Source organism: Scardinius erythrophthalmus, assembly GCF_964197995.2.
Source record: "Scardinius erythrophthalmus genome assembly, chromosome: 10".
In the NCBI taxonomy this organism is placed as follows: Eukaryota; Metazoa; Chordata; class Actinopteri; order Cypriniformes; family Leuciscidae; genus Scardinius; species Scardinius erythrophthalmus.
Genome location: NC_138230.1, coordinates 9,694,015 through 9,709,151, shown reverse-complemented (window position 1 = coordinate 9,709,151; position 15,137 = coordinate 9,694,015). Strand labels below are relative to the sequence as shown.

Below are 15,137 nucleotides of genomic sequence, written 5' to 3'. Positions count from 1 at the left end.
TAAGCGTTTGTAAGAAAAATACCAAATATTTTACATTTTTAAACTGTAGACTATCGCTTCCGACCAACTGTCACCTGCGCGTTCATGAGAGGGTTGAGTAAATTTACGCTTGAAAATTTAAAGCTTGACGTAAGCGCACCGAAAAAACGAATGCCGAATTATTTTTATTGATTTTTTTAATGTTTTTATTATTGCTCACAACAAAATACAAACAATAACAGATAATAATAATGAAAAACAAACCATGCAGAAGAACAGACACCATCAAACTCCCGCGAGAATGCAATGAACGCTGAAAGCTTCACCAAAAGCGAAGCCATTCAAGCCGGCCCTATGAAGCCGACTCTCTTGCACTCGCTGGTGATAGTTGGTCGGTAGCGAAAAGATGAGTAAATTATGAGAACATCTCTGGGTGTACTGTATTTTCTTTTAATACATAATACAGAATCCGGTGCAGCGATTAAGATTAGGCTAATCAGTGGAACGATAGAAAAAGAAGAGGAGGACCAAGAGGAGGAGGAAGCCATGCAAGAGAAACAAAAAAGGACAAAACATGCTACTTTCTCTCAGTACTTTAGTATTTGAAATGAAAAGTTGATTTTAAAAAAATAATAAAGAATAAGTAATATGTATAGTATAGTAATAAGTAAAGTGTAATATGTTGTAAATCTGTTTTGAAATAAGTTGTTTTTCAAATAAAGGTTTTCCACGTGATGTCAGATTGTGTGTGTAGGCTACATGTGTTTTTATTGTACTTACCCTGTAACTAAACAAGAGGGTAAGAAGCACCACTTTAATTTACTGCCCGCAATGTCATACTTACCCTGTAACTACATGGAATACTTACAGTCTAAATAATTTGCCCAAATAATTTGTTATTTTCTTGGTTGTTACCCCTTTATTCCCAAAACTTTACATATTATTCCCCTATACTTACACGTACGTACTTTATAGGTACACTGTAATTACCGAAAGTTACACTGTAATTTTATTTTAATTACGCAGTATTTTCCAGGTTGTTACACCTTTATTCCCAAGACTTTACGTATTGTTCCCCTATACTTACATGTAAGTACTTTATAAGTACACTACACTATAATTACCGAAAGTTACACTGTACTTTCATTTTAATTACGCAGTACTTTCCGGGCTGTAATCTAAAGCGTTACCAAATATATATTTTTTAAAAACCATCTAAGATAGTGCACACACATCAGGGGAAGTGAGTAACACACACACACACACACACACACACACACACACACACACACACACACACACACACACACACAAAAGAAATATATTTGAAATATATTTTCAGGATATATTTTGGAATATATGCAAATATTTGAAATTGGCCCAATAAATATATTTCATACTTATATTTCATATATTTTTTTTTATATTTCAGAATATATTTCAATGTATTTGGAATATATGCCACATATATTTTTGACACTTTTGGGGACCCATACAGAAAAAAATACATTGAAATATATTCTAAAATATAACAAAAATATATGAAATATAAGTATGAAATGCATTTATTGGGCCAATTTCAAATATTTTCATATATTCCAAAATATATCTTGAAAATATATTTCTTTTGTGTATGGGACACACACACACACACAGTGATACCTGTCGTGGATATTTTCTCTAAACCTAACTATCTGGGGCGTCTGCTCTCGACACCCACCTGATCTTAATATCTCTGGCGTCTGCACTCGACACCAATACCTTAATATCTCTGGTGTCTCCAAATCGACACCAATACCTTAAACTGGGGCGTCTACAAATCGACACCCAATACCTTTATACTCTAGCTCTAGCGTCTTCAGTCGACAACTGGCTGAGTTCTAACTAACTTGCTTCCCTAAACTAGCTTCCTACCTAAACTAGCTTCCTGCGCAGGAATAAATCGACAAACAGACCTGCAAATGTCCTTTAAATGCTTTAATCACGGCCGGGAGATCTTCCCGAGCAGTTCTCAGGGAATCTCTCCCCAGAAGCAAGGCCGGAGGATTTCAGACAAATTCCATTGAGAATCCCACCGGAAAATACATATACCACAGTTTTTATAGTATAGAGGTATGGCATAAATGTCATGCTGCATTACATAATTTCCCCACTATTTGATTGGTTCTTCATATGCAAACCCCTCTGTTACTAGGTAAAGCAAACTCTGATCTTGTGATTACTTATCACAAGGTTTTAACGATGACTTAATTCGTTCTAACAGACTTGTCTAGTTTCACTTCCCATAACTATGTTATTTTTACCCATAGACACATACTCAAAGTCACAAGTTTTTCCCAAAGAGTTTGGAAACATTAAAAGCATGAATGTTGTTCCTGCAAGAAAAACAAATGTTAGTTGATTAATTTAAGTTGATTAATTAAAATCCTGCACCACATACCACACACACACACACACACACACACACACACACACACACACACACACACACACACACACACTGTTTGGATTTAAATAGGCAAATGCTTAAGTCTTTGGATGATTATTACTATATTGTTCCGAATATAAGACGATGGTATTTATGGCATACCATAAAAATAACCTGTAGTTCTCATTTCCAGTAAATCTCACAATAACTGATTCCTCACCTTTGTGTGTGTACAGTGACAGATGTTGGCATGACAAAACAATTGGTGATCCGCATTACCTATCTAATCCAGGGGGTATGAATTTTTTTCCCTAAAAAAACAGCAGTTTCTCCCTGAAGACGGAGGGCAGGTGCTGGGCAAGACTTTTCTGCGGCATAATGCTAATCCATTATGCCTCATCATACTTAAGCAAGGACATTGACAGGCAAGTTTGTCAGTACCTAGCCGAAATAAGAAGAAGGTCCTCGCTGCTGGTATGTTCAGCTCTTTGATGATATCCAGTGCCTTTAGCTGGATGACTGCTCTACGTACTGACACACTTGCCTGTCAATTTCTTCAAAGCGGACGCTTTTAGCACTGTGGTAAGCTTTTCTTTGACCGTTAGCATTTTTGGGGCTCGCCATCTTCTTATCTTATACACTGACACGCCGAATTTTTCATCTGCTTAATGATAGTTGTTTGACTCCTCTGCATTTATCACATGAGCTTAATGTTTGTATCATAACCTCTCCTCAGTTGCTGGTTCACTTGCCTGACTTTTAATCTCTCTGTTCTGGGCGGTCATTCACCATCATGAGGTCACATGGCACTGTAAACTTCCCTCTCTCTTTCTTGCTTCCTGGGGTCAGAAATTTGATGAGACATTATTGCTGAAATCTGAACCCTTGAATCAACACAGAATTTCTGTCAGTAACTATTCCTGAATTTTAACATGCAGTCTTTAAAAAAGAAATGGGATGAGATTTGCAAATGGTGTCTTAACTACCTGAACTTGTTTAATGTTTAACAGAAAGAGTGATTTATTCGACAAATTGATTTAGGCTTTTGAGAATTTGGTTCAGAGAATGGGATTTAGTGTTTTAGCAATTCAGAAAAACTGTAAAAAATAAAAATTATACATATATATATATGTGTGTGTGTGTGTGTGTGTGTGTGTGTGAAGGCTAATTTGAAAGATGTATAAATAATGATAAATAATCTTTAGTTTAGCTCACATAGACTGATGTCATGTGCACTGTGTGAAGAGTTGAAAAAGTGACCGGAAACGTGTCTTTGCGAATGTAAAAAAAATAAAATAATAATAATAATGGCATGCTTGATTTATTTATTTTATTTATTTTTATTTTTTTGCCAGTTCAATAATTGCCACGTACACAGTATGTTCATTTTATTATTTTTATTTGCTTTCCCGAGAAAAAATCTGCCAATTGAAAACATGTGGGGACCAGAAAGTGTAAATTCAAGACAAGAGCTTAAGTTGAGAAAAACTTCTCAATACAGGAGATGCATATAACAGACCAGACAAGGTCAGGATTTGGCAGGTCAGCATGGTCCAGTCGTCCCCTACTGGTGAATGTTGTAACTACACCATTGTGGGGACATAAAACACCTGATTTTCAGCGACAGCCCATGTGTATTGTGACTGAGCAAATGCCAAGCTTTTAACTGATGCCAGAAGCTTTGAACTGTCAAGACAACAGCTAATGTGAGTTTATGTGAACTCTTGAGATTAGGCAACCTGTACCTCCAACACTACACACCAATACTCCTCTTTCCCTTCAGTTAGTGAGATGACTCTGATATGTGAACATTTGCATAAGCTTTATTAGAGAAAATAAAGTTTACACACAGTCCAATAGAACATGATTACAGACACATTTCTTAATGGGAGCACTAAAGTGGTAGAGCTTAATAATTGCAAAAGTTTAAATTAATCTTACAAACAGATGAAATGATAATGTGATGCTAGATTCTGCTCCAACTGAAGAAGGCGGTTATCTGGTTGTAATGTAAAATTACAGACAGTTGTTGTAAAACAGCTTTACTTGTTTCCCCCATCTTTCATTCAAGAATGTTTGCACATTTCCCAGGGTCCCACTTCCCCCTTCATCTTGTATTGTGTTACGGGCCCAGTAAGCTTTGGAGACCCATGAGCTTTCATTAATACTATAGCAGCAAAATGCTGTCCACATGTAAGAGGGAATGTTCACTCTCTTATTCAGTTGATCATTGCCAGGTACAGCTCCTGTCAACACATAGGCTGAGACTTTATTGTGGTTTTTAGGGTCACGACAGTAATTCTTCATATCTGTTGTAGTCTCTTGTTCAGTGCGGTTCCATCTACCATCCCTTAATTTGTTCTTCTGTGGGACGCTGTTGGTGAGTGTGAATGTAGATTTAGCAGTTTCTCTATCAGCTGCATGACAGACTGGAAATAGCTGACCGGCACTCACATTTTGATGTTTGTTGTAATCTTCATTGATAGCCTGATTGACGAATGGCACACGAGCCTCAGCACTTGAAGGTTCAAGCTATAGGACAAAAAATTGAAAGAGACACAGTCCATTGAACAATAACTTTACAAAATAAGAGACTAGATTAATTAACTTCTGGACTGCAGATATAGAAATGTAGAAAGATATTATAGAAATATTTTAATCATAAAAAAAAAACACTATTAGAAACATCACCTTTGACTCGATCATCCAGGGAATCTTAATCTTCTCATGTGTTCCGGTGAATTTGTAAGCTGAGAAAAGAGGGATCCTCTTTGTTGTATCGTAGAGTGTTGCAAATCTTATTCTTTCCTTATATTTTTGACAGATTATTTTGTAACAGTTATCCTGCGCAGCCGAATCCTTTAGAATACCAGGGATAACTGGAGGTTTTCCTTTAAAAAAAAAGTCACTGCATTTACTGAATTTGTCTACAAGTTCAGACGTAATGCATGAAAAACTCAGCACCAGCAACGCAGAGACACTCACGATAAACAGACGCATCTTTACTTCAAATCTTCACTGCTTTTATGCTCTCAAGGTCCCACAACACAAACTGTGTCTCTGCTTGGCCCTCTCTATAAATGCAGATCTGCAGTAGAAACAATGGTCTTGAACACTCATACACACACAAACACACACACGCACTAATCTAATTCTGTGAACTCAAGTCTCGTACACTTTCTGAGAAACAGAGTCATGGTATCACACATAATATCAGCGTTAAGTTTCTTTCACACCCTCTGACATGCGAAACGACAATAAATATCCACAATTGCTCTAGTGTTTTCGTATCTTGCACTAGGGTGCTCTTCTCAGCACTCGAGGCCTCTTTACAGCATGCTGGAATCTTCTTGCCATGCAGTTTTAATTGTTTTCTGAATTGCTAAAATGACTCCATTCTCTGAACCAATTTGTCGAATAAATCACTCTTTCAGTAAAACATTAAACAAGTTCAGGTAGTTAAGACACCATTTGCAGATCTCATGGACTCTTTTTGCAAAACTCTAAACACATTCTCACTCACTACATTTCACACTGTGATGCACTTGTGTTTCAAAACTCTAAACACGGGCAGGCAAAAGTTAAACACAACTACAACACTGTTGTCATCGTTTACACACAACAATTCAAAATTGTTCACACTTATTTCTAATGATGTGACCAAACCAACTGGACGTACAAGTCAGTTCAGAGTGCCAAAACTGACTCAAAATGTTGCACTGAATGTTGATACCAACAATGGATGGAAACAATATAAGAAGGAGAGGAGGAAGAGTATGTGTATAAGAATGAACAAGGAGGAAGAGGATGAGGAAGAGCAGGTGTGGAGAATGTTGTCAAGGCTAGATCTGCTTTAGGGTTTTTCTCTTTGTCTGCAGAGATGACATTGCTTGTGATGTGATAAAGTCCTCAGGCCAGACCCAACATGAAGACAGGATGCTGAAGCAGAATGAATCTCTCACTGACCTTGATTTTGCAGTTGCACAACTCTTCTGAGTGTACTTTACTGTAACATGCACTCATTTAGAGTGTTTTAACCTTTTTGGCTTTTGCAATTGTGTCACTGTATTTTCACAGTATGCAAGTGCTGAATATACAGACATTCACCGGCCTACTATACAATATTCAGTACAATACTATACTTGCAGTGCATACAGTATACAATTTATTTACCTGTAAGTTGTGATTACTTTACCTTTTAACGTAATTGCAAAATCAGTTTACTTCGTTACAATATACTTTTTGTGTAACTGCATGCTTTGGATTCTGTGTTCTCCATTTTTTTTATGTAGTGTCTAATGAATGATCTGTAGTGTTTATAATATTGACTCGTTGTGTGTATGATCTGAAAGCAATATTTGATTTTGAGCACAGATTAAATTATTTTAAGGCAATTATTTGATTTTGCCAGAAGATTCAGATGTTCTGAATGTAGTTTGAAGATTTGTTTTGTTTAAGGTTTGATGATGGTTTCAAGAAATGTGTTTTAGCAATTCAGATAAACTGTAATAATTATCAATTACGTTATGCAGTATGATCATCTCTTGTAAGTTGCTTTACCAAGCGTCTGCCAATTGAAAACATGTTCTGACACTGGTGGAGACCAGAGAGTTTCAAGAGCTTAAAGACAAGCAAAAATTTTTAGATCTTTTCAATGAAGCAAAATTGTGTGGCTTGGCTGGTAAGCTGTCAGTCCCTATAGGTAGATGTCATAACTACACCATTAAAGGGATTAAACGCCTGTTTTTTCAATGACAGCCTTTCAAATAGTCTCAGCCTCAGACATCACACCAACCGTTGACTGAACGTCTGATGCATATTGCACACTTAACTAGAAACACTTCAGGTGTGTGTTGAGTTCTTCTCTGCCAGGAAACAAACCATTGTGTAAACTTTGTGTTTACAATTTTGACAATGTGCGCTTACCAGGATCAACTAAATGCTGGATTTTCAAAAGTATGTGAAGTTCGTGGCTTCATTGTTGCAGTAAACTTGCACAATGTTTTTGAATGAATAATTTATTAGATGCACACTGATCTGTTATCGTAGGGACATTGACTTTACATTTTCACGCCCCTAAACATGATGTGGAACAAAACGAACTGTGATTGGTTGCGTTACATGTCAGTCAGACGGCCTCTTGGGTGGTTTTTGGCCACTGAAAGCTGCGATAGAGTCCAGAACTTCTGCCGTCAGTCTGAAGGTCTGGCTACGCGAGAATACCCTTCAAATGTAGTCATGTATTGTGACTTAATACTTTACTTTTTTTGTTGTTGCAAAAAATATAATTTGCAAATGTTGTAGGAGATCATAGATGTTTAAATCTGGCTCTTAAAAGCATGAAATGGATATTTTCTCCTTTTTGCTGTCTTTGACATATAGTCACTAGTAAACGACTTAAGATCTGAGCAACAGGTGTTGATGATGAATGTGCAAGCTAATGGAAAGCTCTGTTCATTTAATTGTTGTAAATTGTTGTCATAATTGTTATGGCATAGGGGAGAGCGGGCACAAAGTAACGCTTTTTGACTTTCTCAGTTTGTGTAAATCTACTTATGGTTCAGAGTATTTATTTTTTCCCACATTAATTTCCCACATGTCTAGTACAATTATGTGTTTTTGTTTTATTATATACTTTTTTCTTGATATACCCCGAAAGAATGGAAGTGAAATGTGACAACATGCCCCATAGGTGGGGTACACTGTAACATGTGTGGGGCACATTGTAACATGACATATGACAGCTTAAAATGTTATCTGATCTAATAAAAAAAATATATACAAAACAAACTAAAATATTTTCTAAATAAAATACAATTAAAAAACATTTTCATATAAAATAATGGCAATTTTTAATAATTAAATATATACTCATTTTTGAGTTTTGACTATGAACACAGGAAAACACAGCTATACAACAGTTCAAAACAAATAAATGATTAGTAATTTCTGAACATTGACACTCAGTCTTTATTCACCTTTTTCTCACGTTTTCTCAATAAAATTAATAAAAGTATAGAATATAATAGCATATTTCTAATAGGGGCACATTGTAAGGCAGTGTTACAACATGCCCTCGCCTGCACAACTGGGATTTAAACCCTGCTAGTGTCTTCTGCTAGTTAGCGAAGCATTAAAGAACTATCTCAATTGTTAAATAACATCTTGGAGATTAAAATAATATCAGATTTGTCTTATTTTAAATAAACACAAAAAATAAAGATGAAAAATTAACTTAAGTAAGAAATTTACTTTTGCTATGGTTTAATAAATGTCTATGGATATCTTCCAAAAAAAAAAAAAAAAAAAAAAATTGGCTGAATTTTTTTTTCTATATAGTGTTGATATGGCAACTAGTAAATACACAAAGTTTCATCATCCAAACATGTGCGGAAGTATTTAAAACAAGCGTGTTACAGCTAACCCCGCGTTAGGTTGTGCCCCGCGCTCCCCTACATACAGTATCATGTATAGGCTAGTTCATTTATTCCTTGGTGATAGGCAACAAATCAAAATCTTTGAACTGTTCCAGACTACAGCGAAATGGATGGTGTTTGTGTCAACTATTAAGATTATGATGATAGCCCATACACAAAAGAAATATATTTGAAATATATTTTCAGAATATATTTTGAAATATATTTTTGGAATAAATGCAAATATTCGAAATTGGCCCAATACATATATTTTAGTTAAATATATGTAAATATATTTTTTTATTTTTTTGAAAATATATTTTAGTTAAATATGTGAATATATTTGTGTCAATATATTTACTAACAACATATGTGTTCATATGTTTTAACTTTTGCAAATTGTTTCATTTGAAATATATTTTGAAATTTAAAAAGTTAACATTTTCACAAACAAACAACACATTTTCAATTTATTTTTTACATTTTTATTTATTTCATTTAAAATCTGAGTTCAGCTATTTTTGAGTTGACAGCTGTCCCCAGTTGTCCCTTGTATATATTGTAAATGTATATATTGTATATAAATGTACAAAAAATGTATATATTGTATATAAATGTACAATAAATGTATATATTGTATATGAAATACTATTATTTGAATTATTTTTACAGGATTGAATACAGTTATTTAATAGTGTGTGTATGCAGTGTTAGACACTGAGTTCTATCTATTGTTTAAGTGCACTTCACTGTTGGAGTATCATTGTTATACTTGCATCATAAATATTGTGCATATTTTCAATATTTAAATGACTTCAGGAAAGATGTCAATAAAACAACAATAAATCTAATAATTGCACTTAGTGTTAGGTACGTGCCACCTAATATGGCCTAATAGTCCTAGGAAAGCAACTATCTGTCATTTTACATTGCAGTCATTTAAATGTAAGTACAGTATTTATTATAGCTGTGTGTCATAATACAGTAGTGAAATATGGTAGCCTACTGTTGTGTATAGGGGAAAAGGTAGAGGAATTACTATTATCAAAATACATTTTCAACCCTTCTTTAGCAAGCTAAACATTTTATGATCATATATTTTGTCATATATTTGACATTACATGTTATAAATGTAAATATATTTCACACTTAACATCATATATTTTTGTTATATTTCAGAATATATTTCAAAATGATAAATATAAGTGAACAACAATGCAAATATATTTCAGTGTATTTGGAATATATGCCACATATATTTTTATATATATATATATATTTTTTTTTCTGGACCTGTACTTTCCACTCTACACCCTGTAGACAGTAAAATAACTCTAATATGCCAACATATGCACAAACTTTATTAGACTTTATTAGAACAGTTTACACACAGTCCCATTTATAACAGGCTCTGGACTTCAGACATATGTATCAAAAATGTAAATGCTAAAAATGGCCTTTGACAGGCTTCTAATCCTACAAACGTAATAACTGATCATTCAATGATTTTGAATCCTTATGCTGCTTTTGGTATGTTTATTGTATGTTTGTTTGTTTTTTGGCACAGTTGCTCTCAAACAACTGTACATTTTTCACCCATTTTTGACTCAGAAATTCCTGTAATTCCTTCAGACTCTTTTTACTGATCGTTTTCTCTTCATCTTCTCTTTCTTCTTTGTTTAGGGCCCAATAAGCTTGAGATAACCATAATCTATTTGCACTGTTGTAACAGCAGAATGCCGTCCACATGTAAGAGGGAATGTTCACTTTCTCATTTAGTTTATTGTTTCCAGGTATTGCTCCGGTCAGCACATGGGCTAAAACTGTATTATTATTGTCATAGCAATGTTTATTCATGATGTCTGAAATTTCTCTTTCCATGCGATTCCAACTGCCGTTATTAAAGCTGATCTTCTGTGGCACTACGTTGGTCAGTGTGAATGTAGATTCGGCAGTGAGTTCATCGGCTGCATGACCGCTGGGAAACAAGTGACCGCGATTCAATCCGTACTTGTTATTGAAGAAGTCTTCATTGATGGCCTGATTTGCGTATGGAACAGTCATCTCATCAACAGGAGGATCAAGCTACAGAAGTTTAAAAGAACAGAATAGTTGACTCAAAAATTAAAACGGTCATTTACGCCTCCTAATGTTGTTACAAACCCATATGTGGTATGTTTTCATGTAAAAACACAAAATTAGAATTTAGAAGAATCTTAATTGAGTTTTTTGTTCCATGGAACAACCATTCATCTGTCAAGCTCTTATAGGATAAAAAAAAATCAAGTATTGTCTGATTCGACTACTTCTGAAGTTATGTGAAAGTTTTATGTGAGTATTTGACAGATCAACATTTTCACTTATGAACTGTTTCATAAAAATAAAATAAAAACTGCATAATTCTTATTTTTCTTAATTTTGTGTTCCACAGAAAAAGAACAGAATATGGGTTTGGAATAAAATGAAATTGAATAAATTATGACAGATTTTTAATTTTGTGTGAACTATCCTTTTAAGACAATAAATTGATAGACTAGATGTAAAATCGGCATTGAATAGCAGATGTATACTAAAACTGCAGAATCAATGGTTAAAGGAAAAGAAGTGTAGCACTTACAGAAGAAAAGTAAATGATAGATTACTGTAATGTGTGTAAATTCATCACAATAACTGACGACATACTACAGTAACTCTCTGGCACAGCACATGTGATACATGACATGTTCTCTGAAACATAAAAAACAAGCTATGGAAATAATCACCTGAGGCTCAACCATCCATGAACTCTTTGGTCTTCTGAAATCTCCTCTCCCAGTATATTTGTAAGCTGAGAAAACAGGGATCCTATTTGTTGTGTCATAGAGAGTTGCAAACATATATCCTGAACCTACATTTTCAGAGTCTTTTTCTTTGGAAGTATATTTTTGACAGATTTTTTTGTAACGATCAGTCTCAGAGCGTGGATTCAGGATGCCAGGAATCACCGGAGGCTGTCCTCTAAAGAAAAACTCACTACATTTATCAAAAGTTTTTTGAAGTTCAGACGTGACGAATGGACAGCTGAACGCCAGCAGCACAGCGAGGACGCTCGCGATAAACAGACGCATATTCACGCAGAGCTAAATAACAAACAAAAATAAATGTTGTAGAAAGTAAAAGTGGTTGTAGAAAGGTTCATGTTTTTTAAAGCAAACTGTAGTTCCACAAAAAGTCTCGCAGTTCAGTCAGCCTCTGTTCTCGCACACTTAAATAGTTTAACAGCAAAAATGAGGGTCTTTAATAGGCTACTCATGTTCACACATCTAAACCTGTGAATCCACAGACTGGAGTGTGAGTGTGAGTCTTTCACACATTATGCTCCACTACAAGCCCTGCAACAGTGTCTATTTACACTGCATTTGGAGTCACTTCTTAGAACTGACCTAAGCCCTAGAGTTTCCATTTGACTTGTCTTTTGTGACCTGGGGCCTCATTTATAAACGTTGCGTATACGCACAAAAGAAGGCGTACGCCGCTCTCTACGCAATAATTGGTATTTATAAAAAGCAAACTTGACGGGAAAATGTGCGGTCCTTCACGCACACTCTGACCCAGGCGTACACACAAAAACGGGTGAAATGAGAAATGGCGACACCGTCGGCAGATGGAAGAAACACGTGAAAGTGTGTGAAACTGTAGACCGTTGTGTAAAATAAACTGCAATACTGCCTCTCATAAATAACCAGCCCGTTCTCATACCCAAGGCGTCACTTTTTAACACTTTCAACCATGCTTCAATATCTGACGCTCAAAGCAGCCTTTAGCGTCCATTTGAGACGCATAACCCTACCACAGACCTAAACCTACCCAACCGAAGCGTCACATATGGACGCTAGGGGGCGCTTTGTGCGTCGAATATTGACGCTTCCGAAAGCGTCAGTTACATGACGCCTAAAGCTACCCATAACCGAAGCGTCACATATGGACGCTAGGGGGCGCTTTGAGCGTCAGATATTGAAGCATGGTTGAAAGTGACAAAAAGTGACGCCTTGGGTGTGAGAATGTGTTGAAATAACATGAAGACTTCACAAAGCAAGTCTTACAATTAACAGCCTACACGAATACCCGTTTGCTCGATCTGCAGTGTAAAACTAACAAAATCAAACGAAGATTAGAACAGAAATGCAAATGAACACATGTTTGCTAAAAGAAAAGTGAAATATGTTCTGCAATAATATTGGCATGTTATGCAATTCATCCTCATAACACATCTGTAGCTTGTCAGATGCAATCAAATGGATGGTAATAAAATGCCATGATGCCATCACAATGCGTAATGACGTGAGTGAAGTTACATTTCTTGGTTTTCCTCTCTGTGTTTGCCATGATTTCGCAATCGATGAATATTAACTTGTGGGCGTTTCACAGACTATTTATGGGCAACTATGGGCGTGACATGAAGCCGCAAAAGCTGCGCTACATTTAGAATTGATTGTGATTTATTAAGGGAAAACTGCGTAGGATGTGCGTGCGCACGGTTTTATAAATCCAAATATTTCTGTGCGTACGCTAGGGCTGCACGATTAACCTTTATCGCATCGATATTGAGGTTTTAACTCCCGCAATAACCTAACCTCAGGAGTCTGAGGTTTTTTCCCCCGCCTCTGACATTTGAGTGACAAACCTATTAGCCAATCAAAATGGTCGAATCTTGCGTTCCTGGCTTGCTGGCCAATTAGAAATGGCAATGGAAACAACAAGGTTGTATGCAGTGCACCGGCTTTCTGTCAGCAGCAAAGCAGCTAAGGGGCTGTTTACACCTGGCCACTTCATGCGTTTTCTCAGATCGGATAGCTATCCGATCGTGAAAAGACCAGGTGTAAATGCCCTCCGAAACGCATTCGAGACGGATTTGAATCCGATCGCTCAAACCACTTCAGGAGGAGGTCTGGGCCGCATTCCAGACGAAACTGGACAAGTGTAAATGCATCTGGTTGTTGAAACCATGTAAATTGTACTCCTCCCAAAAATGCTCAAATATAAACGTGTGAGAGCGTGTTATAGGCTATATCCGCCTATATGTAATGTTATAGCGAGATATGACGACGCTACTGGAACACGCGCGTCACCGCAGCTGAGCATCTATTCATTAAGTCAACGTGCAAACTATCGCAAATCAAAGTGAAACTAAGTCGCAGACGCTTAACACACAATCAACATCATTAAAAGAGAAATGAAATGATCTTACCAGGGCTGTTGCCGCTCTCTCTTATTGCGGTCTTTGATTTAGAAATTTTTAGCTGATGATCAATAAAATGCAGCCCATATATGTTGCTTTCGTGACGGGCACTCCATTAAATCTGCATATAGCGCGGGAATTGAAGATCGGATTTAAATCCGTTTCGCAAAAACACATTTATGTGACCAGGTGTAAATGGAATCGTTTTGACAAATCAGATAGCTATCCGATCTGAGAAAACGCATTAAGTGGCCAGGTGTAAACAGGCTCTTTAAACACACAACGTGTCGTGTACCTCGAATTGTGCCAATAGAACAAGCTTGTAACTACGCAGAAATGGCCGAAGGCACTTCTTCGGTGACGGGAGAGGAAGCGGGGGAACACTTGTGGTTAACAAGAAGGGTGGTACTTCAGCTGTTTGGACTTATTTTGGATTCGCGAAGAACGACGTGGAGCAAAAGAGTGCTAAATTATGTCGACGTGCCGTGGCCAGATCCAGAGGAAACACTACCAATCTATTCTTTGGTATTTAGGTTCAGGTATTTAATAATCACGAAGCATCAAACAATCTCATTACCTCAATCACTATGTATGTAGTTTATTTAACCCTCTGTGTCGTAAAAGTAACATATTTTATTCATAATTTTAGGTTTTATGCACTTAAAAGTATCGAACGCAAAAATCGAAAATCGCACCGCAATCGCAATATTTGTCAGAAAAACCGCAATTAGGTTTTTTCTCAAAATCGTGCAGCCCTAGCGTACGCACGTCCTATGTTTCATCCGTACGCCACTTATGACGCAAATCATACGCAAAGTTTTATAAATGAGGCCCCTGGTCTGTGTGTTTTACAACTAATATTGGCAGTATTTATATACAACCCCAAATCAGAAAAAGTTGGGACACTGTACAAATTGTGAATAAAAACAGAATGCAATGATGTGGAGGTTTCAAATTTCAATATTTTATTCAGAATACAACATAGATGACATATCAAATGTTTAAACTGAGAAAATGTATCATTTTAAGGCCATGTTTACCACTGTGTGGCATCCCCTCTTCTTTTTATAACAGTCTGCAAACGTCTGGGGACTGA

General features: G+C 36.2%; 1 long non-coding RNA gene across 1 annotated transcript; it reads right to left on the bottom strand.

The window, feature by feature from the left end:
* Window positions 1-4,211: 4,211 nt before the first annotated feature.
* On the bottom strand, window positions 4,212-5,571 carry LOC308697272. The gene is made up of 4 exons (XR_014030923.1): window positions 5,393-5,571; window positions 5,099-5,298; window positions 4,862-4,939; window positions 4,212-4,781 (listed from the first exon to the last, which is right to left on the bottom strand). It is a non-coding gene; the product is annotated as an uncharacterized lncRNA (long non-coding RNA).
* Window positions 5,572-15,137: the final 9,566 nt, after the last annotated feature.